Here is a 27,855-nt window from a genome sequence, read left to right on the forward strand (position 1 = left end):
TTACTAGGGGAAAAAAATGAATACTCAAAAAACTTCTTATAAATCTTCCGATGATTAGAGTTCTCAATTGGAATATAAGGGGTATGAAATCTCAAGCCTCTACTGAAAGGCTTAAAAGTATGATCAAACAATATAAAATCTCTTTACTTGTTATTCAGGAACCTTTTGTGAAAGAAACCAAAATTGACATTTTCAAAAATATATTGGGGATGGGAAGCTGTTTTGCCAACTCTTGTAATAAAATTTGGATTTTTTGGGTTAGGGACTTGGATTGCTCTGTGTATGCTAGCGAAGACCAAATGGTAACATGTAAGATCATTAATAAGAATAATAATAGAGAGTTCTTTGTTTCAGTGGTTTATGCTAAATCGAACTCTGCTGGTAGAGAATTTCTTTGGGGATATATGCGAACCTTTGCTTCAATTACTGATTCACCTTGGGCTGTATGTGGAGACTTTAATAGCATTCTTACTATGGAAGAAAAAAAGGGGGGAAATCCTCACAGACTTAGTAAAAGTCTGCCTTTTATTGAATGCTTGCATGATTGTGGTCTCATAGATATTGGTTATTCTGGGAACTGTTTTACTTGGTGCAATGAGAGGAAAGTAGATAAAATCATTTGGAAAAGGTTGGATAGGATGGTAGTCAATGAAAAGTGGAATGAGCTTTTCTCTAATAATGAAATAGTCCATTTACCCAGAGTAAGCTCAGATCACTGTCCTTTGTTAATATCTTCTTATAATTCTCAAGATGAGCATATTAAATACTTCAAGTTTCTTAATTTTTGGGTGGACCAGCATGATTTCTTGGAAGTGATTAGAAGGAATTGGAAATCTAAAACAACTGGCAACATTTTTTGGCTCATCCAACAGAAAATGAAAAACACTAGTAAGGCTCTTAGTACTTGGTCCAGAAATAGTATTGGTGATATATTCGCTAAAGAGAAAGAACTAGGAGAATTGATAGATAATTTGGAGGATAAATATATGAAATCTTTGACTCAGGAAGACAGGATGCACCTTCATAAAGCAAAAGCTGAATTTATTCTCCATCATAAGCATGTGGATTCTTACTGGAGACAGAAGGCTAACATCAAATGGCAATTAGAGGGTGATGAGAATACAAAATTCTTTCACTCAGTGGTAAGGGGTAGAAGGAGTATTCTACAGATCAACATGATTCAAAAAGAAGGTATATGGATCCAAGGTGACAAGGAAATTGGTTTGGCAGCTGCTGAATACTACCAAAATCTTTTCACTAAAGACAACATCATCAGCGACAGGACTTTCCTAAACTCTATTCCTACTTCTGTTACTAAGGAGGACAATGATTTTCTAATGTCTAATGTTACCTTACAGGAAGTTAAAGATGCTACTTTTGATATCAATCCAAACAGCTCACCTGGTCCTGATGGATACACAGGTCTTTTTTTCCAAAAAGCTTGGGATGTTGTTGGTGAGAATATCCTGAATATGGTAACTGCTGTTTTCAATGGGAAACAATTGCCTAAATATTTTACTAATACCTGTCTAATACTTATTCCTAAAGTTGATTTTCCTCAAGAATTTTCTGAATTTAGACCAATTAGTCTCAGTAATGTTACTCAAAAAATTGTGTCTAAAGTTATGAATAATAGGCTTTCTAAAATTCTCCCTAAATTGATTTCCCCTAATCAAAGTGGCTTTGTAAAAGGAAGGGCAATTGGAGAAAATGTTTTATTGGCTCAAGAACTCACTCATGATCTCAAAAAGAATAATAAGGGTGGCAATGTGGTTTTTAAAATTGACATGAATAAAGCCTATGATAGAATGTCCTGGCCTTTTATTTGTGATGTCATGAGGAAAATGGGATTTAGTGAGATGTGGATCCACAACATATGGAATCTCCTATCCAACATGTGGTATACTGTCAACATTAATGGTAAGAGACATGGCTTCTTTAATTCTCAAAGAGGTGTAAAACAAGGTGATCCCTTATCCCCCTCTTTATTTATTTTAGCCTCTGAAGCATTGTCAAGAAATTTGAATGACTTGTTTCAAAAATCAAGATTTAGGGGATATTACATGCTCCCTAATGGTCCAAAAATTAATCACCTGTTATATGTTGATGATATCATTATCTTTTGTGCAGGGAAATCTCATACTCTTAAGCTCATTATGGAGTGCTTAAAGAAATATGAAAAAAACTCTGGACAACTTATTAATAAAGATAAAAGTTGTTTCATTATGGATACTAATATATCTGCTAACAGAGCTAATATAGTCTCTCAATATTTGCAGGTTCAAAGGAAAGAATTCCCATTCAATTATCTTGGATGCCCACTTTTTCAAGGAAGAAAAAAGATACAATTCTATACTCAAACTGCTACAAGGATTCTTAAAAAAGTAGGAGCTTGGCACTGTAATATGCTTTCAACAGGAGGAAAAGTGACACTCATCAAGCATATTCTAGCTGCTATGCCTGTTTATCTGCTTTATATGTGTCAACCTCCAAATTCAATCATTAAGCAAATGGAGAAAATCTTTGCAAACTTCTTATGGGGGACCAAAGAAGGGAATAATAAACAACATTGGGTGGCTTGGACTAAAATGTGCTTTCCAACGGATGAAGGAGGAATAGGCATCAGATCTTTACAAGATGTGTCAGACAGTTTTGGGGCCAAATTATGGTGGAGCTATAGAACAAAGAAATCTTTGTGGGCTGATTTCCTAAATGCAAAATATGCTACGAGGATACACCCAGTAGCTAGGAAATGGAGTTATACACAATCTCATTGCTGGAGAAGACTGATGAAAAGTAGAGACAAGGTGGAACACTTAATTCAATGGAAGATCAATGAGGGAAATTCAAGTTTTTGGTGGGATAATTGGACTGGAAAAGGAAGACTTGCCCAATATGGTAATGCAAACACCTCTATCAGAGGGCAGGTATCTGATTACTTTTGCAATGATGGATAGAATACCATAAAACTTAACAAAATCCTTCCTCATGAGATAGTGATACATATCCAAGGAATTGCTAGAGAATTTCCATTTCTGAAAGATCAGCCTATATGGACCGATAACAAAGATGGGAAATTTTCCTGTAAATCAGCTTGGAACTGTATCAGGATACATCATAACCCCTCTATGATCAACAAGATGATATGGCACAAGAAAAATTCCTTTAAAGTTTCATTCTTTCTCTGGAGGTTGCTGAAACACAAAGTTGTTGTTGATCTTAACTTGGGGAAATTTGGCATCAGCATCCCTTCTATGTGTTCTTGTTGCATCAGTCATAAAGAAGAGTCTGAGGAGCACCTATTCTTTGATAGTATGATCAGCAACAATATCTAGAAGTATTTCAATCAAATGTTTGGCATCAGAAGTGGTCCGGCTAATCTAAGACATCTTATGATCACTTGGTGGCTGACAAAAGGTAAAAATGACATTCAAAAAATGGCTCTTCAAATTCTTCCTGGAATTATTGTATGGCAGGTATGGAAAGCAAGATGTAAGAGCAGATTTGAAAATGTGAAAATGCATCATAACAGGATTATCCCTCAAATTTGTCAACAACTTATTATCACTATCCACAAGCAAATTCCCAGGATCCCTCCTTTGCTTGAGTGGGAAACTTTTCAAAAAGTGATGGAGTTTGCTAAGGAGTATATCACCGCTATCCCTGTAAAATGGAATCCTCCCAAAACTGGTTACATAAAGATGAATACTGATGGGTGCTCTAAAGGAAACCCAGGAATGAGTGCAGGAGGTGGAATAATGAGAAATGATAGGGGCCACATGGTGAACATATTTGCCATGCCTTTTGGATGTATGACTAATAGCAAGGCAGAGGCCATGGCTTTGAAGATGGGGATTGAGTGGTGTAATAGGAATGGAATAAAGAAGATCGAAATAGAATGCGATTCTATGCTTCTAATGGACTGGATTTCTAGGAAAAAAGATGTTCCATGGGAGCTATGGGGCATCATCAATAACATTCGAGGGATGCTGTCCCAACTGGAAGGCTGGTCAATTCATCATTGCTTCAGAGAAGGAAACAAAGTTGCGGATTTATTGGCTAACTGGGGTTTACAATGCAGTAGAGATATATTTGAAACAAATATACAGAACATTCCGAGAGAAATCAAGGGAGATATCAATGTAGATAGAATGCAATTACCATCTTTCAGAATGAAGACTCATCGAAATGCCTTTTGCTTAGATAGACAAATGTATAGGCTATATAATTTTGATGTTCCTTAATAGGTGATAAATCTCTGTATAGGAGAGGTTGGTAGCAATCTCTCAGCCTAATAAGGCTCTTTTGTAAGCTTAGAAGGAAATCCTACTTTTTTGATGACATGGAGCATGCTCCACTCTAAGTAGGTGCAGGGAGATCTACTCCTTTGCTATGTAACTGGTGCAATTAGATATATATATATAAAATATGCTGCCATGCTCTAGTGATAGAGATGGGAGAGATTGATAAAAAAAAGAAAAATCACTATTTAACAGACTACCCATAAGTTTCTTTTTGCATCATACACTAACAAAGGGGCCAACAAAAACTTGCACAAGCTCATCAATTCTAAATCCTATTACGAGCCACAGACAATGACTTTAGCATAAAATTGAGCTAAAATTTGAATTGCATAAATAAAATATCAAGAAAACCACCTTTAAAGAAAAACATGAATAAATAAAAGAAATCAGAAAAAGGGCATACATGAATAAATGGTGACTGTATCTAACAAACAACTTAATCTAACAAACAAAATATGAAAAATAAAAGGAAGCTTACGTAGGTCCGCTCAGCCCGTTCCTCACACCATTCGTCTGGATCATCAGTGTTTATCTTCTTCTTCACGGTCCTGAACGCCTCATCTTGAGACACTAGCGTCCCCCATTTCAGTTCTTGCAAAAGAATTAATTGATAATAAATAAAAAAACAAAGTAAATTCATTATCCTACAATAGGATTTAAGGTAGACTTGCTAGCTTTCTCCTCACGGCCTCTTGGCTCATAGCCCCACTAGTGTGTAGGGAGCCACCCTTCGTAGAATTTATGGCATTCTTCCCTATTTCACTCAGTTGTAAGAATCTTTCATCAGTTGTCCAGTAATGAAGTAGCTTGTCATAGTTTTCAGGAAGGATCCACTTAGGCTTTTCCTCAGATTCAAGAACCCTTCCTAACATGTCAAATTTTTGTATAATGAGGTCGGTTTATTTTTAAAAAAAATAAAAAATAAATATTACGCCTTGAGGTCATTTTTTTCCGACCTTAGTTTTTTGAGGTCGAGAAATCCTGTTTTTTTTTAGTAGTGGTGGGGGTTGGTGTGGTATGGGATGGTGGGGTTGGCTGGTGTTGTTGGAGCTTGAGTGGGTATTTTCCAAAAAATGTTTTCTATCAACCAACCGAACATGAGAAAATAATTAAGAAGTTCACTTATTTTCAACTACTCAAACGAAAATGAGAAAATAAGTAAAAATTTACTTATTTTTCAAGAACAAATTTTCCAAGAAAACATTTTCCTCCATGCTGAACACACCCTATATATATGCACATTTTTTTTCTTCTACTTTTCCATATCTCACCATTGCAAGAAAATGATCTCTAACTTTAATACTTGAAGATACAAATAATGGAGTTTGGTTTGATCACTGCTGCCTCCTCCATGATTTTTGTTCTTTCGAAAAGGTCAAAAAATTTACCCTTTAATTCTTTGTTTCCAGTTAATGTGAATTGAGTTTAAGTTATATACACCGATAATATCATTGTAAAAACAAAAAACATGTGGTATATACCACTGTCAGTGTAAAAAAAATTTTGTTACTCTATTGGATTATCCAAAGATTTTCTACAAAAGTCTTCCTTATTTTGTAAAATTTGACAGTACCTGCTATAATAAATAAAAGGCGTACGTTGAAGGTGGATATAAGTAAACTCATATAAAGTTGTGACCAATTATGACAATACACTTGTATTTAAGGATTTTAACTAATTATGTATAGTGATAATGTATATATAAGTTTTATACAATCTCTTATTGTAGTTACATAAATAATCTGTTTTATTTTCAGGTTATTTTCTATTTCTTACGGATGATTACTTATAATTATCTTGGATTTAAGTTATATATACCGGTGGTGCAAAAAAGGATTTATATTATTAATGTAATTTAACTTGTATTAGCAAATCAATTACCAATTAATTACACCTCCCATTTTAATTTATGTGTCTTAGTTTGACTTAACAAAGACTTAAGAAAATAACAGAGATTTTTAAATCTTGTGTTCTTAGATTAAAAAAGTGTATAATGTATCAATCCCTTCGAAACTTGTGGTCTTAAACATCTCATGTGAGACGCAATTAAAAAATTAATAAAAATAGAAAGTATTATTTTTATAAATAGATTAATAAAGTGTTATAAGAAATATTTATTCTTCCATTTCATTTTACTTGGCCCTTATACTAAAAATAAATTTTCTTTTTAGTTATCCATTTTAGCAAATCAAGAGAAATCTATTATTTTCTTTCAATACTACTCTTATCACTAAATATCTACATAAAGTACTAGTAGACAAATTTAGATTTCGAAAGCATAATTCATAAGGTTAGTTTAATTAGTAAAATAAACACCTAATAAATACACCCCCTTGGTCCCAACTTATACGACATTTTTCGCTTTTCGAGAGTCAATTTGATTAAATTTTAATTTGAAGTTAAATTGGATTGCGTTAAATCAATATTTTAAGATTAAAATTTATATATTTTAAAATTACATGAAAAGTACTATAAGTTGTAACTTTTCTCATATCGATTTGGTTAAAAACTACACCTTAAAATGCTAATCAAAGTTAATGCAGTTTGAATCTTAGAAAGCAAAAAATGTCACATAAATTGGGATAAAAGAAAGTGCCAAATCAACATTGGCTATGTGAAATGAAATGGAGAGAGGGCATACCATTACCTTATAATTAAGTTCATCCTTATATTTACAACATAAAAATTAAATTCATTATAGTTTAGTTTAGAAATAAAAATTATTTTTACTAATATGTATATAGAAATTAAACTCTTATGTATGACTTAATTTTCAGCTCCGAACTACTCATTCATGTACCATGCAACAACAGCACCTGAGATTTCACACTACGACTACATAATCATTGGCGGCGGCACTGCCGGCTGCCCATTAGCCGCCACACTTTTTCAGAACTACAACATTCTTTCACTCGAACGTGGCGGTTCGTTTTACGAAAATCCAAACATTACATATTTATCAGCATTCGGATCAGCACTTTCCGATCTCTCACCGAATTCACCTTCTCAGCGATTCACTTCTGAAGACAGTATAATCAACACGTCTGAGCGGCGCTAGCTGCTTAAACGGGGGATTTTACACACTCGCGGGACAGAAGTACGTGCGGAGTGTGGGATGGGATGGGAAGCTGGTGAATGAATCGTATGTGTGGGTGGAAAATAAAGTGGCGTTTAAGCCTGTGGTGAGGCAGTGGCAATCCGCCGTGTGCAATGGTCTTGTGGAGTTCGAGGCGGTGCCGTACAATGGCTTTACCTATGATCATATAAATGGGACTAATAATGGTGGCACGATCTTCGATGCCGACCATCGGCGCCACACGGCTGTCGATCTTCTTGAGTATGCTAACCCTAGTGGAATCACTCTCCTATTGCATGTTTCCGTCCACAAAATCTTGTTCAAAACCAGAGGTACGTGTATTCTCATGCCAAAAAAAAAAAAAAAAAGAAGAAGAAGATTAGAGTTCTATTTTATTTTATATGACGGTGTTTGACTTTGTATTGAGTTTAAGAAGAAAAAAAAAGGAACAAAGAGTTGTGATCCCACGAGGGTGAGCTAACCCTAAAATCCATCCTCAATTCAGGTTGAAGGTTGTAACTCGCCTGTATGAAGCTAGAATTGCTAGTAATCCCTGATAAGTTATACGGTGGTGAAATCGTTCCCAAAATTTATAAACACTGCATGGCGCACTATAGCTTATAGGAGCTAGACTATTGGAACATACCAAAAGTACTCTTAGAAATTGTAGTTCTAACATGATATGACATTTATATGACTATTAGAGAATTTATTAAGGATAAAATAGAAAATTTGGAAGAGTTTCCAAATAAAAAAAGATAATATGTACTATCATTTTTAGTAGAAAAAAGAAAGAATGACATATAAAGTGAGACAGTAGAGTAAAAAAACAAAGCTACATCTAGAAACATCTTAAAGATCAATACAAGATTTTAAGTTAGTGACTCCAGAATATCACTGCACCTACTATTATCTCCCAATGAATGTGAACTTACTATAGATGTATAATTTTTCGAGTTTTCAACAATATGATATAGTTCCAGTCAAAAGTGATATTCCCTCTGTCTCAATTTATGTAATACTTTTCACCTCTTGAGATTCAAACTGCATAAATTTTGACCAACCTTTTAAGATGTATTTTTTTTTTATCAAATTGATATGAGAAAGTTGCAACTTATAGTACTTTTTATGTAGTTATCAAATACATAAATTTTAATCTTAAAATATTAAATTAATCTGATATAATTTAGCTTCAAAATTAGTCGTGCTGACTTTCGAAAAGCAAAAAATATCACATAAATTGATATGGAGAGAATACTAATTAACTTCATATATTAAGAAAGTAGTAAATAAAGTAACAATCTTGTGCAGGAGTATCAAGGCCAGTAGCTTGTGGTGTGGTATTTAGGGATGCATTAGGGAAAAAACACAAGGCATATTTGAGAAGAGGAGAAATGAATGAAGTAATAGTTTCAGCTGGGGCACTTGGAAGCTCACAGATGTTAATGTTGAGTGGGGTAGGCCCATCAGAACAATTAAAGGCCCATAACATTACAGTAGTATTAGACCAGCCCAATGTTGGTAAAGGGATGATGGACAACCCAATGAATACAATATTGAAAAATTGACTTGTTATGACTACCTCTAAGATTTATTTATGAATAATAACTACCTTTTGTTTTATTTATTTTTTGTAGCTAAAATATTTTCTTAAATTACACATCATAACTAGTGCTCTGTATTTCACAAGTTTCTCTTTTCAATTAATTTTCCCTCACCTTCCAGATCTATCTTCTCCCTCACCCCCTCTCTTTCTCTCTCTCCATTCCCTCTCCTCACCCCAGATCTGTGAGGTCTCAGATGGCACGACAATAATAGGGTATTTGTACCTTTTCATCAAAGTTTAGCATAGCAACTATCATCGTTCCAAGCTGTGTTAGTCAAGACAACTTATCTTGAATTGGTACGTACATGATGGAAAGACTTTGTGTGAGCCCAAATTATCGCAAAATGACACCGTAGACTATTGTAGAGTAAAAAAAAAATGATGGGCCAATAGTCTCTCTTCAGCACTATTTGATGCGAAAACATCAAATTAAATGATCGAACCAAACGTCAAAACTATTTGAGGGAAAAACTCCATCTCATTTTTTAGATCTGGTCCTTTTCAAGCCGAAAATGGCTGCGATAATCCTCAACCATCGTCTTTGCCGCCGGACTGAAAAGGCTCTCTGCCGGAAATGGCCAGATCTATTCAGATCTACTCCCTCTTCGCTTCCACCATCGGGGGCCCGTTATCTTCATCGCGCCTCCGCTGCCTCTTCCTCCACCACTGCTTTTCATCTCCATTTTTTAGTGTAAATACAATGTATGTTGTATTTCACCGGAGATACGATAAATTTTTTTAATGTAAATATAGTGTATTTTGTATTTCGTCAGAGTTGTTGCAGATTTATATGAATACAGTGCATCTTAATTTTATTTGAGTAAATACAATGTATTTTTAAAAGGATTTGAATGTATTCTTCATTTTTTTAGTGTGAATGCAGTAGTATTTTGTATTTCGTCAGAGATTCGACCGGTGTTCTGTATTCTTCATTTTCATCATTTTTTGAGTGAAAATACATTCAAATACAATCGAATACATTCAACAGATGTGACATCAGGCGTCGACTTTACTGATCTGGACTCGAATACATTTAAATACAACTAAAACAAAAGGATTATCAGTATATAAATACAATGAAATACACAACTCCTTTGTGTATCTAAAGGATTTACTCCACTCTGTTTTTATGATACATGTATTTCGATGTATTTAAAAACACAAAAATACAACCGAATCTCCTTCGGGTATTTAAAGGATTTACTCCACGCTGTGTATTATGATACATGTATTTCGTTGTATTTAAAACACGGAAATACAGCCGAAATCACATAAAATGTAGCTACGGTTTATAAATTGCAAACGTATAGCTATATATTATTAGGAGCTTATAAAACGTAGCTTGTTTATGTAAATTTCCCTACAATATTTGTGCAATCACCTGTCCCTGTTAAAGTCTCTCTGAGTCAGGTTGTGGGAATTACCCATCCTGGAAACTACATTGAAGCTTACTCTAGCAAGAACTTCTTCGGTCGCCATGCTGTTGTTAGTGATTATGGAATGTTCTCTCCAAAGGTTCTTTTCTCCTCATTTTAAATTTTATTATACTGCTTTGAATTGCTTGTCCTTATGCCGAGGATCTATTAGAAACAATCACTCTACCTCTCGAGGTAAGGGTAAGGTTTGCGTACACTCTACCTTCCCAAGACCCCACTTTGTGCGATTTTACTAGGTATGTTATTGTTGTTTAACTTTTATATACTAATGATGGTGTATAAATATTTTACACTATCGAGTCACTTAATAAATGGAAAAGGATAAAAAAAATGTCCTTAAACTATACGAAATTGAACAAAAATGTCATCCGTTATGTAATGACCCTTTTGGTCGTTACGACTAATTTGACCCCGCTGACCCTTTTCCAAGCTTTATCAACGTATATTTGACCCGCGGGGATGGGTGGTACAATTTTCGAGGTCATTGAATGCGAAATAGGTTGGTTTTTGTGAAATTAGTCTTAAAGTGAAAAATATTTGACTCGAAGTTAACTTTTGGGTAAACAGACCTTTAATGGAAATTCATCAATTCTAAGAGGTCCGGATGGTCATTTAGAATTTGTATGTATATTCGTCTCGGTTTCTAATGCACTCGAGTGCATTCTGGGACTTGGGGTGGAAAGTTAGTTTTGAGGTATCGGGGGTTCACTCGGTCAACGAGACCTCTGTTGGAAATTCTAAGGCCACGAGTGCGTTCGTAGTGTGTTTTTATGTATATCTGCATATCCAGGTTGTGTGTATAGGGCCTCAGGTGATAATCAGATTTCGGAATAAGTTTGTGAAAGTTGAATTATTTTCTAATTTCTGGTGTACCGCAATAGCGGCACCGCTATAGCGGTGGCCACGCCGTAAAAGCGGCTACGTGCATTTTCTGGGTAACCGCCGTAGCGATGGGGTGAGCACTGAAGCGGGACCGTTATATCGGTCCCGTGATTACAGAAGCGGTTGACGGGCAGTGATATCATTTAATGACTTGTTAAACCCCAAACCCTTATGTCATTATTCTATTCTCATAACCTTAAGCTTGGGAGGCGAATTTAGGAGTTTTGGGGCATATTCTTCATTGAGGTAATTCTCTTGGCCTTAGATTTCATCAATTACTACTCCTAATCATGAATCTAATGCTTGAAATCTATAGAATCGAAGAGGGATTAAATGGGTTAAGTTAGTCATACAATCTGATGTATCTAATGTTGTTGAGCTTATATCTACCATTGTTAGAGATTAATTCTTGAATTGAAAAGCTAGAGTTTATACCCAAAATTTGGCTTTTTTGCTTAGAATCCGAATTTGAGCAATCCATGAGTTCTTCTAGCTTATAATTGATGGGAATTGATCACGTAGAGTATTAATTTCACGTTGAGACTTGTAGATTCCTAATTACCTCTTTTTAGTTCATAAACCCCATTTCATGAGTTAGGAATTGGGTCTTGAATAGAAGTAAGGTTTGAATAATGATTCGTCTTGATTCTAATTTCCTAATTCAGATATGATTAGACTTTCATTATCACGAGACACAAAGGAAGAACAGACTAAGGTTTGACTGTTGGAGATTTGCTGTTTGGCTTTCCAGGTAGGTTACAATTTACATATAGTGAGACTTCGATTAGCGAAGCGTATGTTTAGATGATATTGTTAGGGAATGTATGTAAACCTTCAAATATGAAGTTTGGGATGGATGTTGACTTAAGTTGGGCCTTGTTGTATGATTTGGGGGCTAGCCACCCCGTTGCGTTGTTGAGTTGTTTGTTCTATGTACTTGTTGGCTCGTCACCACGTTGAGATATAGGATATTGGTGGTTAGTTATATATCATGATTATGATATTGTTGTACCTTACTTTGTCGATATTGAGATAAGAACTATGAATCTGTTGTGGCTTATTGTGTAGCTTTATTGATAATATTACTGTGTGCCCGTGTGTGGTACTGTTTGGGATTGATTTGGTTTATTGATATTACACTTGCATTATATTCATACTCATTTCCATGATATATTGATGTTGCCTTGATATGGTACTGATGATGGGAAATGAGAAGGAAATACAGATGCATTGAGACATATTGATACGAGTCACCTCTGGGCTGTGTGCGGAGTGACCAGTATTCTTCCGAGCCATATTGGATATTAAGTCATCTCTGGACAGTGTGCGGAGTGACTGATATTGGATGTTGAGTCATCTCTGGGATGTGTGCAGAGTGACTGGTATTGGATATTGAGTCACCTGGGTTGTGTGCGGAGTGACTGGTATTGCATGTTGAGTCATCTCTGGGCTGTGTGCGGAGTGACTGGTATTGCACATTGAGTCATCCTTGGGCTATGTACGGAGTGACCAGTACATGGACTTCGCAGGTTCCCCATTGGTTATGCTGCCGAAACGTGATGTTCCGTCGTTGGAGTACATGTGTACAAGTATATGCATTGCATACATATTATATACATATTGCATTGCATCTTATCATCTCTCTTGGTTGATTATGATATGGACTTGTGATTGAAATATCCGAGACTTAGCACAATTGGGTTTAGATGCGTGATATGGTTGTGATTGATGGATTCGGAGTTGATATACTGAGACTTGGCATATATTTTAATTGCATTTCGTTGTCTCTCTTATGTGCTGAGCGTGATTTGGATTGCTGTTGGATTGGACATGGACAGTGTTGGGATCCTTGTGTGTGACTAAATAGGGATGGGATACTGTAGTCATAGTTTGGTCTTGGTGTTTGTTCTAAAGCTTGGAACCTTTGGGCTTAGATGCTATAACATAGTTTGTGATTGGCATTGAGGATACTTGTCTAGTAATGACATGTACTTTACTGTTTACGTGTTATTCTTACTTTGTTGTCTTTATATACATTAGCTAGTCTTAGTCGGCCTATGGTGCCTACTAGTACTTGTTGTTTGTACTGATCTACACTTGTTGTATTGTTTTATGGATACAGAGTACTTGCCAGGTTTCACTTCATCTCCTCGTGGTTAATTTTCGAGTTTACTGTTGAGTCACTCAGGGTGAGCATGATGACGTTCGTTGCCCGAAGACTCCTCTTTATTGCTTTGTCTCACTTCCTATTCCGGACATGAATTGAGACTTTCATGTGTTATTCAGACTTATAGTTTTGTAGAGTTCTTGTATGACCAGACCACGACACTGGGATTGTATTTCACTACTTTTCGCACTTTATATTATTATTCTAAGAATTACATTATTTCTAGTTTCTTCCGCTTTATTTATGTTTATGATTGTTGGGATAAGAGTTCGCCTACTGAGGTGAGAAAGGTAGGTGCCCGCACGACTTAGTGAAATTGGATCGTGACACGTTAATAGGTTGGTCTAAAGATGCCCCTAAAGTTACTTTGTTGGATAAAAAATGCCCATATTGTTACTTTATTGGATCAAAAATGCCCTTTTCCTCACAAACGTATTGTTTCTTTTTTTTTTTTCATTTTTAGACACATTCTTTTCCTAATAAAAATAATATTTTTAAAGAACTCTTATTTCTTTTCTTTTAAAATCCCTTTAGCTAATAAGAAAAACGGTAAGTAATCGTTTTTCCTTCTTAATCTCGTTTTATCAGTTAAAATAGAATAAACGCATGTACTTTTCAACTACTTCAAACAGCCAGAGGACTTAGAAAGATGTGTTAATGGACTCAAAGTTATAGAAAATATAATTGAGTCCAAATCTTTTTCAAAATTCAGATATGACACACTTTCATTGCAAGCATTACTCATTTTAACAGCAAGTGCCTCAATGAATTTGTTGCCAAGACATAACAGTGTTTCAGTGTCATTACAACAATTTTGTAAGGACATTGTGATGACTGTTTGGCATTATCATGGAGGGTGTCAAGTTTGTAATATGGTTGATCAAGATTATAAGGTTCTTGGGGTTGATAATTTAAGGGTAATTGATGCTCCAACTTTTAATTACTCTCCTGGAGCTAATCCTCAAGCCACTGTCATGATGCTTGGAAGGTTAGTAGTACTAATTCATACTTTTACTATCTCAATGTGATTTCTTTTGGCATAATACATAAACAAGTCCTCAAACTTGGCCTCAGCTGGTAAATATGCCCTCCAACGTTAGATGTGCATAAGTAGGCACCTCAACTTGTCTCCACTTTGTTAGGTGAACACTCTAACTTATAAAATGATCATCTAGACACCTCCAAAATTTATGTGCCACATCAGTGTCACGTCAGCATTTGTGTTTGCTTATTCAACTTTATACCAGTTGAGGTGCCTACTTGTACACACCCAAAGTTGGAGGGCATACTTTTCAGGTGAGGCCAAGTTTGAGGGTCTGTTTATGTATTATGCCTTTTCTTTTTTACTATATTAAAAAAAGGAATGACACACTTGAAGGGGAGTCTTGGAGCTCAGGGGCGGATCTACACACAAGTGAGGGTGTTCACCCGAACACCCTCTGCAAAATATTATACTGTATATATACAGTATTTTTGTATTTTTTTATGTACATATATAGATTTTGAACACCCTGAACACAAGAGTAAGGGTTGGTTCAGTGGTTTCCGAACCCCCTCAATGAAATTTCTAAATCCGCCATTGTTGGAGCTACATTAAAGTTGTCTCCGTATGATTTATAGATAATGGTTTTGAGCCGTGAAATTAGCCATTAATGCATGCGTCAAGATAAACTCCCAACATTACACCCCTATGGGGTGCAACCCTTTCCGAACACACCCCAAATGAAAGTAGAATGCTACATGTACCGGACTGCCCTTGTTTTAAAGAAGAAGAAGAAGAAGAAGAAGAAGAAGAAGACACTTTTACATTTACTCTCTAACTTTTTATTTACAATTAGTGAGATGATTTATAGTCACCGAAATTTCTATGAAGAGTCACAGAATTTTCTATGACTTATTTTAGACCACAATATATATTTTTTAAATGTATTCTTTTCTTAAATTTAGTGCTAGTCAAGGTGAGGAAAGGTTTCTTTCATTCTACTAGGGGCCTTAAACAAGGAGACCCTTTATCTCCCTCTCTTTTTGTTCTTGAGGCAGAAGTGCTCTGTATCATGCTCAATCAATTGCCCCATATTGATCAGTGTAGGGGGTTCACCATGCCTCCTAATGCCCCCCAAATTACTCACCTTGCGTATGCAGATGATGTAATTATTTTTACTTCTGGTGGAAAGAGATCCTTAAAGTTGGTGATGCATCAACTAGAGAATTATCAAAATGTTCTGGACAAAGGATCAACATCAACCAGAGTTGCTTCTTTTGTACAGCCCAAAGCCACCGACAACATCATTCAAAGGATCAAAGAGGTAACTGGCTATAAACATTCCGAATTTCCTATTACTTACCTGGGTTGTCCTTTGTATGTAGGGAGACAGAAAATTGCCTTCTTCAGCGATATGATCTCCAAATTGGTGAAAAAGGCTACTGGATGGCAAGGTAAGCTATTATCTATTGGGATAAAAGCTACTTTAATCAGGTATGTCTTACAATCTCAATTCATTTACCTGCTTTCTACTGTAGAACCTTCAAAGGATGTTTTATATCAACTTGAGAGTTACATGAACAATTTTTTTTAGGGTTCTAATGAGGGCAAAAATAAATACCATTGGGGTTCTTAGCCCAAAATGTGTTTTCCTAAAGAGGAAGGAGGTTTGGGTTTTAGAAGTATTTTTGATGTCAGTAAAAGTTTAGCTATGAAAAGATGGTGGAGACTAAGAACTTGCAGATCTCTTTGGGGTACTTTCCTGTTGGCTAAATATTGTGATAATCACCCTGTCAACTCCTATATTCAACCTCCTCAATCTCTTGCTTGGAAGCATTTGATTAAAATCAGAGATCTAGTTGAGGAAAATTTACTATGGAAAATCAACAAAGGAAATAGCAACCTTTGGTGGGATAATTGGTGTGAAATGGGAGTTGTTTCTCACATTATTCGTAGACCTTATATTAACCACTCTCAACTTGTCAGTGATGTTATTATCAATGGGAACTGGGAGGTTGATCATTTATTTCTGCCTGAATTTCTTGTTGAGCACATTAATTCCATTGCTATAAGAAACCAAAACATCAATGACACTCCTATCTGGATGCCTAATAGCAATGGCAATTTCACTACTGCTTCTGCCTAAAAATGTTCTCATTTCTTGAAGAACATATCGCATAAACACTTGCCTTTCAAAATGTCCTTTTTAGTATGGAGAATTTTAAAAAGAAACTTGCCCTTTGGCGATACCATTCATGACAGGTTTGGGTGTGATGTTGTTTCTAATTGTTTTTGTTGTCCTAATCATCTTGGAGATACCATTCATCATACTTTCATCGGTGGTACTATTGCTAAATATATTTGGAAATCCCCTTGGAATTTCCTGGGAGGATATTCCCATCAGAAGTATGTTTCAAAAATGGTGGACTATCAGGCCAAAAACTTTCTTCATCATACTTATTTACAAATTACTCCTATAGTAATTTGTTGGGAGATATGGAAAGTTAGGTGCTCATTTATTTATGGAGGCAAGAAATATTATGCTAAAGGTGTTGTTTTCCAGATTCTTAATCACTTGAAATGAGTAATTTCCAAAGCCAAAACAAAGAGGAACTAGGATATCAAATGGGAAGAGATCTGTCAACAAATCATGCTTCTAATCCCCAAGATTGAATGTACTATTGTTAAATGGTACAAGCCTCCTGAGAATTATTTGAAAATCAACACTGATGGTAGAAGGGACTCTAATGGAAGGGCTGGAACTGGAGGCATATGTAGAGATCACAAAGGCAATTTAGTTATGGCTTTTGCTTCTACTTTTGGTCACAATTCAAGTAATATGGTTGAAGCCAAAGCAACCTTGATTGGACTGGAATGGTGTTTTCTTAATGGGCACGATAATATTATTCTTGAATGTGACTCTATGATTGTGATAGAAATGATAAAAGGCACTTATAATATTCCTTGGCAGATGAAAGATATCATTTTGCAAATTCAAAACATTCCAAGGAACATTAGTTGCAAAGTTCAACATTGCTATAGGGAAGCTAATCAAGTCCCCTATGCACAAGCCAAATGGAGCATTATTAATGACGAGCTGTTGATTTACTCACACACTAATCTCCCTTCCACAGCTATTGGGCCTTATAAATTGGACCTCATTCACATGGCATCACTAAGGCATAAACAAAGGAGGAATATTTTTGTATAAATTGGGGTCCAGTTGATTCTTGAAGCTTTTTTTTTTTTTTTTTTTGCCTTAACACACTGGACCCTTTGTATATGTTGTGCAGAACTTGTAAAGTTGTGATTTAGATAGTTTATTCTCTAGCTTGTTCTGTAATTTAGTGTTGGACTCATCCCCCTACTCTTTCTAATCCCTTATCGGTGTTATAAAAGGTTGCACCACCATATGGCGGAAAATTTAAAAAAAAAAAGTGCTGGTCAAGACTCTACATAAATTGTGACGGAGGAAATAAAAAAATACTTATACTCTATAATCATTAATGTCTTGGTTCTTGAAATTAAGATGTGATGATTACAAAAGGTTTTTTTTTTTTTTTTTTTTTGGGAATGTGCAGGTATATGGGAGTAAGGATACTGAATGAGAGAGTTGCTAAAGAGAATTAAGAGTCAAGATGATTGATGATAAATTCGCTTCTTCTTTGGTTACCTTTTGTTGAATGAGTGTGGAATAATTAAGAACATATGATATCACTATGATACCGTATTATCTGTAATAATCCCCCATAATTTTAGTAATATGTTTCAGAAGCCAGTCAAAGGTTTTAAGTTCAACTAGTATAGTACGCGGAGGTGTTAGAGAAAAATATTGCTAAGAAATCATTATCTTATTTTCTTGATCAAATTAAAAAATTTATTATTTTATACATTGTAAAGTTAAAAATATTTGATCCATGACCATTGATTATAAATAATTTTTGTCTAATATTATTTTTTTTAATTATAATTTTTTATACGCGGAGAATATTAACTATTTTTATACTGAATTTATACACAAACACGCACACTTAAGTCTTATTCCTCGTATTTCTATGCTAATGTTTTTTTTTTAATTCTTTGTTCCTTGTATATCGTTATTATATTATATTTATTACTTTGTATCGTTACATTGCCAAATAATTGTGCATAAGCTTGTCACCTGATTTAATTGTCATTCATTACTTGCCTTTTCATGATATATAGATAGAAATATAGGATATTTTTGTTAATCCTGTTTTCTTTATTTGGACACTTTTTTTAAAAAATTTCTTGGTATTCTATTTAATTTTATCAATAAAAATAATTTTGAGTATTTTTACCTTATTCTTTTTTTCATTTAAATTACATCAAATTATAAATATGCTCACATTTTCTTTAATCCAACTTATACGTTATTTTTTTCATAAATTGATGATTTCCCCATTTAGTTTAAAGTGAAAGATCTTTGTTATTTCATATACTTTTATCGATATTTTAAATAATTGTTAGTTTGGGTAATATATGAAGTAAGAAATTACTGAGATTGCCTACCTAAAAATCTTAATTGTAGTTAATAATTTTATTTTGATGCTTGAAATTCATTCATTGATATGTTATTTTTGACTTTATCTGTTATAGTTTCAGTTACGTGATTTTATGCATAATATTTATAACTTTTCTCATGATAAGTCAAATGTTTTTTTCATATCATATTAGGATAAATCTAAACTATAAGAAATTACTTCTAGAAAATTTCCTCTTTTTTTTAATGATTTTTATCTATTCGTCTTTAATTAAATTCATAATTTTTTAAATTCAATTATATCCGCTCCTAATATTTTTGGACTAATATATCTTGTAAAATATAGTCAATCCAATTTAACTCCAATAATTAAAATTTACATTTCTACCCATATTTCATTTTCAAACTTAAAATTCATTTTTACAAATTTTCAGAGGTATCATTCAGCTTAAGCCTTTCAATATAAATTTATATTAAGGGTTAGAATTCTATTTAAAAGTTGTTATTTATGTAGTCTTTGTAAAAACTATAAATAAATAGATTAACTTTAAAATATCCAACGTAATTGCAAAAATCTTATGCACACCTCCATTTCTTCACAAAAGTATAATTTATAGTAACTTTAAAGATATATGTTAGTATAGTACTCGCGCGATGCAAAAAAAATATTAGAGAAAGAAATTATAAAACATCAATTCAGATTTTCAAAATTCACGTATATATGTTACATACATGTTTTTAAAAGTAAAAATAAAATTTCAGCGGATACACTAAAATACAAAAATCCGAAAAGAGTAGCAAATATACAAATATACCATACTTCTGAATTTCCTCTCATCATGGCATAACGAACTGAGAAATACCGTTATCTCCATTTTTAGAAAGATTTTTACTTTATCGTATAAATAGTTTCTTTATTTGAAACTGAACTAAGATATTTCATAGATCCAGAAACTAAGTCAATTACAGTGCATAATTAAAAGATACCCACTAACCCAAATGTAAAACTTAACACCAAAATCCATAGAGACCTGCTTTGTCTCTTCAAAGCATAGGAATATCCATAGCAATAACAAAAATCTAAAAAGTTAAAAAGTATTGTTAAACACAAAGGCAAAGATTGAGTCAATTATATGATTAGGTAGTATCTTTAGATACCAGCTTCGTAAAACGCACGGATGCTTTTCACCCCGCCTCTTCTTGCCAACCTAGGCTTTTGATGCACTGAATGTTGTCACGAAGCACCTTATATTACGGTATTATTTTGCACCGCTCTTCCTAACTAATCTCTTGCCTTCCATTCCACAGCAACTAGGAAAATTGGGCTGTGCGATAAAAGAGAATATCCACAGAGTTTTGATTGAGAGTGATTTGCAGTTGAATTAAATTATTCATGAGTACGTAGAAGATGGAGGCAACTTTCCAATTTCAAATTAACACCATGTATCATTAACTTGAAGCAACAAAAGATCAACTCAAGAATTCAACAAAAACAGCGGTAACAAAAGATCAACGACATGATGGCATCCCCGCTTCTAAATCATCTCAAGTCTTTCATCATCCTCACCATTATACATATTGATATTATTCCTGCAAAACATAATACTTATCGAAATCGTCAAAAGGACATGAAACTAAAGTAAGTAACGAATGACAACAAAATTAAATAGCAAGTAAATTGTTTCTTTTTCTTCAGAATTTCGCAATCAAATTAAGTACTGAATTCAAAAATAAGTAAACTGCAGCAAAAAATGAAAAATGATCTGTAGAAGTGAAAGAAAAAAATATATAAATGTTGATTAGTGTTTGGTACAGTTAAATTTTGAATTTAAGTTGGAATAAAACTGTGCACGTGGATTAGTAAGTTAGTGGGGGTAATGTGGGGTGGGACGTGTAGGTTAATTTATTTTGTTTCTTTTTTTTCTTCTTCTTTTTTATTTGTTTTAGAATTTTTTGGGCTGATTTCCTTCTCAGTTAAAATTAAAGTAACTATCAAATTTTGACATTTAAAAATAAAAACTGCAAAAGTTAAAGATTTACAGATTGTCCTATTTCAGTAGATTTCCCAATTTTTAACAATTAATAAATAAATGTTAACCTTATTTTTTTAATAAATTGTGTTGAATACTTATACTTGATTATCAGTTTCAACGTTTCAAGGAAGAGTTATTGAAACAGAAGATTATTCATTTTGTTCTCTAAAGTTTTAAGCTTAATCCGCCAAAGTTTATTCATTTTGTTCTCTAAAATGTTAAGTCCTTTTAGTTAAAAGTATTTTTCAGAAACTCTCTTGTGGAGAAACTGCACCCAAAAACCGCTGATTCAAATTTTAAAATATTTTTTCCGGCTTTTCTTTTTATAAACTTCTAATAGTTAATTAGTTATTAGTTAATAGTTAATTAGTTACTAATTACATGTGGCTTTTTTCTAGACTGCCACTTGGTTTAATGTGGTGCTTTTTTTCTTGGCTTTTAATAATATATAGATATAGATTATTCTGGAGAATAAAATGGATATATTCTGGACTGTTATTTTTATTTTCCCTCAGTTTTTTTCTCCTACTGTTGGATTCCATAAACATGTATGAAGAGGCCGAAACATTTTTGTGAATTCAACTGAATTTATTCTTATCAAATTATGTATAGTGTATGTATATGTGGAAAAGATTAAATTACATACATGTAATTAATAGTAAAAATTGATTTTAAACTGACTAACTCTAAATCTTAAATTCTTCTACATGAGTCGCGATCTTATGACAAAGTTGGTTTTTGAATGTTCGCTTTTTATTTACTGAGCAAGATGGAATATAAGTAGGTGCGGATATACCGGGTGTGTGGAGAAATGAGTAGAAGTATATTACACAACAGTGGTTAATTTACAATTATTCAGATAACCACACCCCCCCCCCCCCCCCCCCCAAAAAAAAAAAATATCAAGAGACTTGTAATTAGATTTAAAGAAATTACAGGATCATGCTACCTGGAATCAAATTTACCATTGGGGATATATAGAAGAAGATCATGATCAACACGCAGCTTTTGCATCGAATGCCAAAAGTAGGAGGCATCATAAGAATATATCCTTCATTCCTTTGGCATAATTTAATGGCGTACGCTATTTCATTATTTCAGTTGAATCCTCTATTGTCTCTATAAATTCAGCTGTCCAGTGTCTGATTTCCTTGCGGAGGTTGAAGAAAACATTCAGATCATTCCAAAACTAATATGTATACAACCTATCATGCATATTAAGTAATTGATTCAAAAAAAAAAAAAAAAAAAAAAACTATCATATTAAGTGAACCAGTTGTAGGGCAGCTCTCCGTTTTGCATATAATTATGAATATATACTACATTTTGTGATGTCACACTATTCACTTAATATCTGCCAAAAGAGAGTTGCCGTATGATAGCTTCTGCTTAAGTTATTACTATATGAGATCTACAACTTTGACGGTATCATCGAGCGTTTTGCTTCGGTTGCTAAGTGACAGTTTGAGCATTTTTTATAGTTGCGACTGCTATCAGAACTGGAAATTGCATTAGATGGATGTCCATAATGCCTTCTTGCACAGATATCTCAAGGAGGAGGTGTATATGAAATTGCTGCTAGGTTTTGAATTTCCAGTCAGTGGAAGATCTTTGTACGGATTAAAACAAGCTCCATGGTGTTGGTTTGCGAAGTTGTCAAGCGCTCTGACGAAGTATGGGTGCAGGCAATCATACTCGGATTATTCTCTCTTTACCATGCACTGGGAAAGTGTGCAGCTCAGTGTTCTAGTTTATGTGAATGATTTGATCATTTTCGGAAATGAGCACAAGCTATTGAATAGTTCAGAGACTATCTTCGCAAGTGCTTCCGCATGAAGGATTTGAGATCTTTGAAGTATTTTTTGGGAGTTGAGGTTGACAATACCAGCATATTTTTGTGTCAACGAAAGTATGCTTGGACATAATCTCTAAGGCCGGCTTATTGGGAGCCAAGCATATCAGCATTCCTGTGGAAGTGAATCACCGGTTAGCACTAGCTAATGGATCAAATCTGGTAGATTTTAAATCATACCATCAACTGGTCAGTTGACTCATATATCTTTGTTTCACCCGATCAGAGTTGTCATATTGCGTGCATGTACTATCTCAGTTCCTGCAGCAATCGAAGGAGGCGCCTAGGGACACGGCTCTTCGGGTACTTGAAGAAGAACTTGAGACAAGAAATAAGGAAGATGAAAGATTCTGACCTCTATTTGTACGAATGGTGTGATTCAGACGGGACAAGATGCCCGCTAACCCAGAGATAGCTTACCAGGTGTTTTTTCTCTCTCGGAAATTTGCCAATATCTTGGAAAACCAAGAACCAACATATTTTCTCCTGCTCTTCAGGCGGAATATCGATCATTGGCGATGATGGTCTGTGATTAAAATGATTGAAAAGAATCTTACATGGTTTGGGAGTAGAACAAGAGTATCCGGTTAAGGTGTATTGTGATAGTCAAGCAACATTGTATATTGTCCGAAAGCGGGTCTTTCATGAACGGACCAAACATATTGATGTAAATTGTCACTATGTCCGGGATGAGCTGCAGTCCAGTAGTGTATTCGCAGCTATGTCTCAACCGGCAAGAAGTTGGCTGATATTTTTACGAAGGCGTTGAGAAATTCACGGTATGAACATTTACTTCACAAGTTGGGCATTTGGAATCCTCACGCTCCAACTTGAGGGGGCGGGGGTATTGAATGTAAAATATGGTAATTGTGATATTATAGGAATTGTAGTCTTATAATTAGGGTAAGAGAATATTGTAGTCCTATTAGAATAGGGTTAGGTTAGGCAGTTTATAACTTGTATATAAGGAGGTCACATTGTGAATATAAAAGCATAGAAAACCCTCACGAAAACATTCTTGTCTCTTTACCCCTTTTTGTTCCCTTTCGTCCTTAGCATATATTCATGAAATATTTACAATATACTTGGAATATACTATCCTTGAGGATTTAAATATTCAAACATAAAAAAGAATCATAAACCAACAAAATTATCATAAATTAACAAAATTTGTACATGTTAAAGTAATAACATGTGTATTATTATCTTAAAAGGGAAGAAAAGGAATGGAATCGAGTTAGGGGGTGAAGATATTGTGTTTAGAATTCATGATTCTTTGGGAGACAACGGGGTGTCAGTTTTGTGTAGAGTGTGTAGAGTTTGCTATTGAAGGGAATTTTGTTTGCAACTATTGATATACTAGTTTAAACACTGTATAGTTGTGTAAAATTCTCCTTGTTTTTGCCTGAAGAGCCTTAATCTGCAAATATATACGTGATGGGCCCATTGTAATTGTATAGCAGCTTGGGGATGTAGCTCAAATGGTAGAGCGCTCGCTTTGCATGCGAGAGGCACGGGGTTCGATCCCCCGCATCTCCACTATTGTATTATAAACTTGACATGCTTTTTATAATTATATATCATGTACCTTCGCTTATGTGCGCCAAACTTAACTCTTTACCATAATTTTGTGGGTGATAAGTCCATCCTTAGTTAAGCTTTGGGAATGAAGTCCTCTTTTTTTTTCCAGCTGTGTGTTTAATTTTTCGAATTTGACAATTTTTAATGTGTACTCGAATTGGTCTGACTCTGAATTGGATATCATACACGGAGTAAGAAAAAAATAACATGCTTTTTATAATTATATATCATGTACCTTCGCTTATGTACGCCAAACTTAACTCTTTACCATAATTTTGGTGGGTGATAAGTCCATCCTTAATTAAGCTTTGGGAATGAAGTCCTCTTTTTTTTTTTTTTTTTTTTTTTTCTAATAGTGTGTTTAATTTCTCAAATTTGACAATTTTGAATTTGTACACGAATTAGTCTGACTCTAAATTGGATATCATACACAGAGTAAGAAAAAAAAAATTAACTACCCCTTTAGAATTAAAGGATACAGGTTTGAGTCTTGGAAATGAAATGGTAAGAAACATTTTACCTCCAAAGTAAAATTTTACATAAACATCGAGACATCTAGTTAAAAAAAAGGAAAAAGATTAAGCTCTTGCCCACCCCACCATCTAATATTAGAACGGTATTTCTCATTTTTTTTTCTTTATACAGTTCACTTTCCATTAAATGCAACAACTGGAAAGAAGGTCGGTATTCCCAAATTGCATGCAAATAACAAACAGCCTTTTCAAGTTTTTTTCTCAAATGAGAATAATGGTCATGTGTGTTGTAGGACAGGTTTGTCAAAAGACTAGGTTGGACCGCTCACGAAAAGTTGTCCTCTCAATATAAGGTACTTGACTACTTGTCCGCTAATTCTAGCACTATGTTGGGTTGGTGAAATAAAAACTAATGAGTCAAGTTGAGTAAACATTAAGACTTTTTTTAGGGGCACCAAATTCTATAACGTTATCAAGTTTTCATTTGCTTTTGTCACAAGAAATTTGAGAAAATGAGTCTTTCGTAGCTGCTACAAGGTAATGTCAACATTAAACGATCGAAAACTCATATTTCATCTTGTGTTCATTTCCCCAAATATGATCATTGTTAAATTCACTTAACTATATCTCAAGTAACCAGCTACTTTCAGTCAATATGTAGATTTAAATATCTGATATGGGCTTTAGAAATGCTCTCTGATCTTCTTGCGTTTTTACTTCGCCCATCGTTGTATGTGAGATGGACATTACAATGATATTCCTTTTTTATTAAACGAAAACAAATATATACTAGAGGTGTTATGGATGACATTTAGATAATTATGCTCACTATAACTATTAAAAATAGACGTTTTTATGACTATAAATCATCTCATTTAAAAGTAACGTAGATATTTTAAAATTAAATAGTTTTTAAATATGAAAATGACACTTAAAGAGCGCGTATAAAGATAATATATTATAAGATGTTGCAACAAGTTACTTAATTTGATTAGAAAAACAAAAAAGTAAAAGCATTTGGGAAGAGAGAATACCAAAAAATTGCCGTAAAATAATTATAAAAACGATTAAGAAAATAACAAAAACATATGTTCATTTTCATTTAGGATTTGAGTTGCACGCTAACTAGTAAAGTAAGTCTTGCAATTTGCGTGGACTATCAAAAGCCATTTTCAAGTAAATTTTCTCGAAGCAAAAAAGAGAAAAAAGGTAGGGAGTTGGGCCCCTCCGCAGAAAAAGTTGTACTATCAAATTGAGGCGCTTGTTCCCAGTAGTATGTTTGGTTGGTTGAATAAGAAGTTTCTTTGAGACAGCACTAGTAGTTTAGAGAGGCACCAACTTACGTAACATTACTAAGTCTTCAATTGCTTTCTTCACCAGCAATTTGAGTAAAAAGTCTACAAAGATATGGTCGAATTGAGGAGTTGCATGTCTTGTGGCTGCTAATTAATTCAAAGTAATGTCATAATAAAAAATGATGGAACACCATCTTTCCACCTTGTGTTCATCTTCCTAATTATTGGTAAATTAACTCGAGTATATATGTCTCAGGTAATCAAAAGTTTCAGAAGTCTATATGCATTGTAATATGTGAGGTGGACGCTAAATCTATACTTTTCAAATATCTAAATTTTTAGTACGGCCGAGCTAAATTAAATGGTCTATAGACTTAGTTGCCTGTTAAATGCGAAATTTGAACTATTATTGAAAAACAACTAACTAGGATTTCGAGAGAAAATAAGAAGAGAGAGAGAGAGGGATTTTTATTTTTTAGAGTAAAAAAATGAATTGTTGTGTTCTAGAAGGACCCACCGGTCCTTATATACAATGGGCCTCATACCAGGATACAAATAATAAAGAATGGGCTAACTAATATAATGCCATACATACATACATATACATATACATAAATATACATATACATATACATAAATATATATATATATATATATATATATATATATATATAAAAAGTACAAAAATTGGCTTCAAGTGGGATCCACCACTACTGACTGTGTATTTGGAATGCCATGTGCGTTATAAACTCCAACACCACCACCCCCCTCCCCCGCCACAAGTTGGAGGGGCTTTGAACACCCAACTTGAACAATATGGAATGATGAGCAAGGCCAGTCAAGCGCTTGGTAAACACATCTGCCAACTGAGAAGAAGTAAGAAGATGGAGAAGCTCAATCGAACCATCAGCAAGTTTGGTACGGATGAAATGGCAATCCACTTCAATATGCTTGGTCCTCGTGAAAAATAGGATTTTTTGCAATATGGATGGCAGCTTGATTTTCATATATAAAAAAAGAGGAAATGGAGTAGAAATAGACACACCAAAATCGTAAAGTAAACACTGCAACAAGACCAATTCAGCAACAACCTTACTCACTGATCTATACTTAGCTTCAACAGATGATAAGGAAAGAATAGGCTGCTTCTTGGCCTTCCATGAAATCAAAGAACCACCCAATAATGCACAAAAACTAGTGACAGATCTACTAGTGTCAGGGCAAGTAGCCTAGTCACTATCACAATAAGCAGAAATAGAGAAAGCAGGGTCATTGAAGAATGAGACGCCAACATCAGAAGTGCCCTTCAAGTACCTAAGAAGATGAAGTGCAACATTCATATGAGAATGTATTGGTTTCTGCAAGTATTGACTCAAATGTTGGACGGCAAAGGACAAGTCAGGTCTGGTGTGTATCAAAAAATTCAGTTTCCCCACCAAACTCCTATATGATTAAGGAGAATCAAGAGGATCACCCACAGTAGCTTTCAACTCGATGGATAAGTCAAAAGGACAAATAACAGGACTGGCTATATCACAGTTGTACTCTTGAAAAAGATCCTTGATAATTTTTTTTTTTTTGGTGCAGTAGTAAACCAGAAGCAGTATAACATAATTCAATCCCCAAAAAATAGTTGAGAGTACCCAAATCATTGATTTTAAACT

General features: G+C 34.3%; 1 non-coding gene and 1 pseudogene across 1 annotated transcript; both read left to right on the plus strand.

Annotated features, from left to right (window-relative positions):
* The first annotated feature begins 7,089 nt into the window (after window positions 1–7,089).
* Window positions 7,090–18,231, plus strand: LOC132619681 (protein HOTHEAD-like; annotated as a pseudogene).
* A 6,077-nt stretch (window positions 18,232–24,308) lies between these two features.
* Window positions 24,309–24,381, plus strand: TRNAA-UGC (transfer RNA alanine (anticodon UGC)). Its single transcript has one exon. It is a non-coding gene; the product is annotated as a tRNA-Ala (tRNA).
* Window positions 24,382–27,855: the final 3,474 nt, after the last annotated feature.

The sequence above is a fragment of the Lycium barbarum genome, chromosome 11, assembly GCF_019175385.1.
Source record: "Lycium barbarum isolate Lr01 chromosome 11, ASM1917538v2, whole genome shotgun sequence".
Lineage (NCBI taxonomy): Eukaryota > Viridiplantae > Streptophyta > Magnoliopsida > Solanales > Solanaceae > Lycium > Lycium barbarum.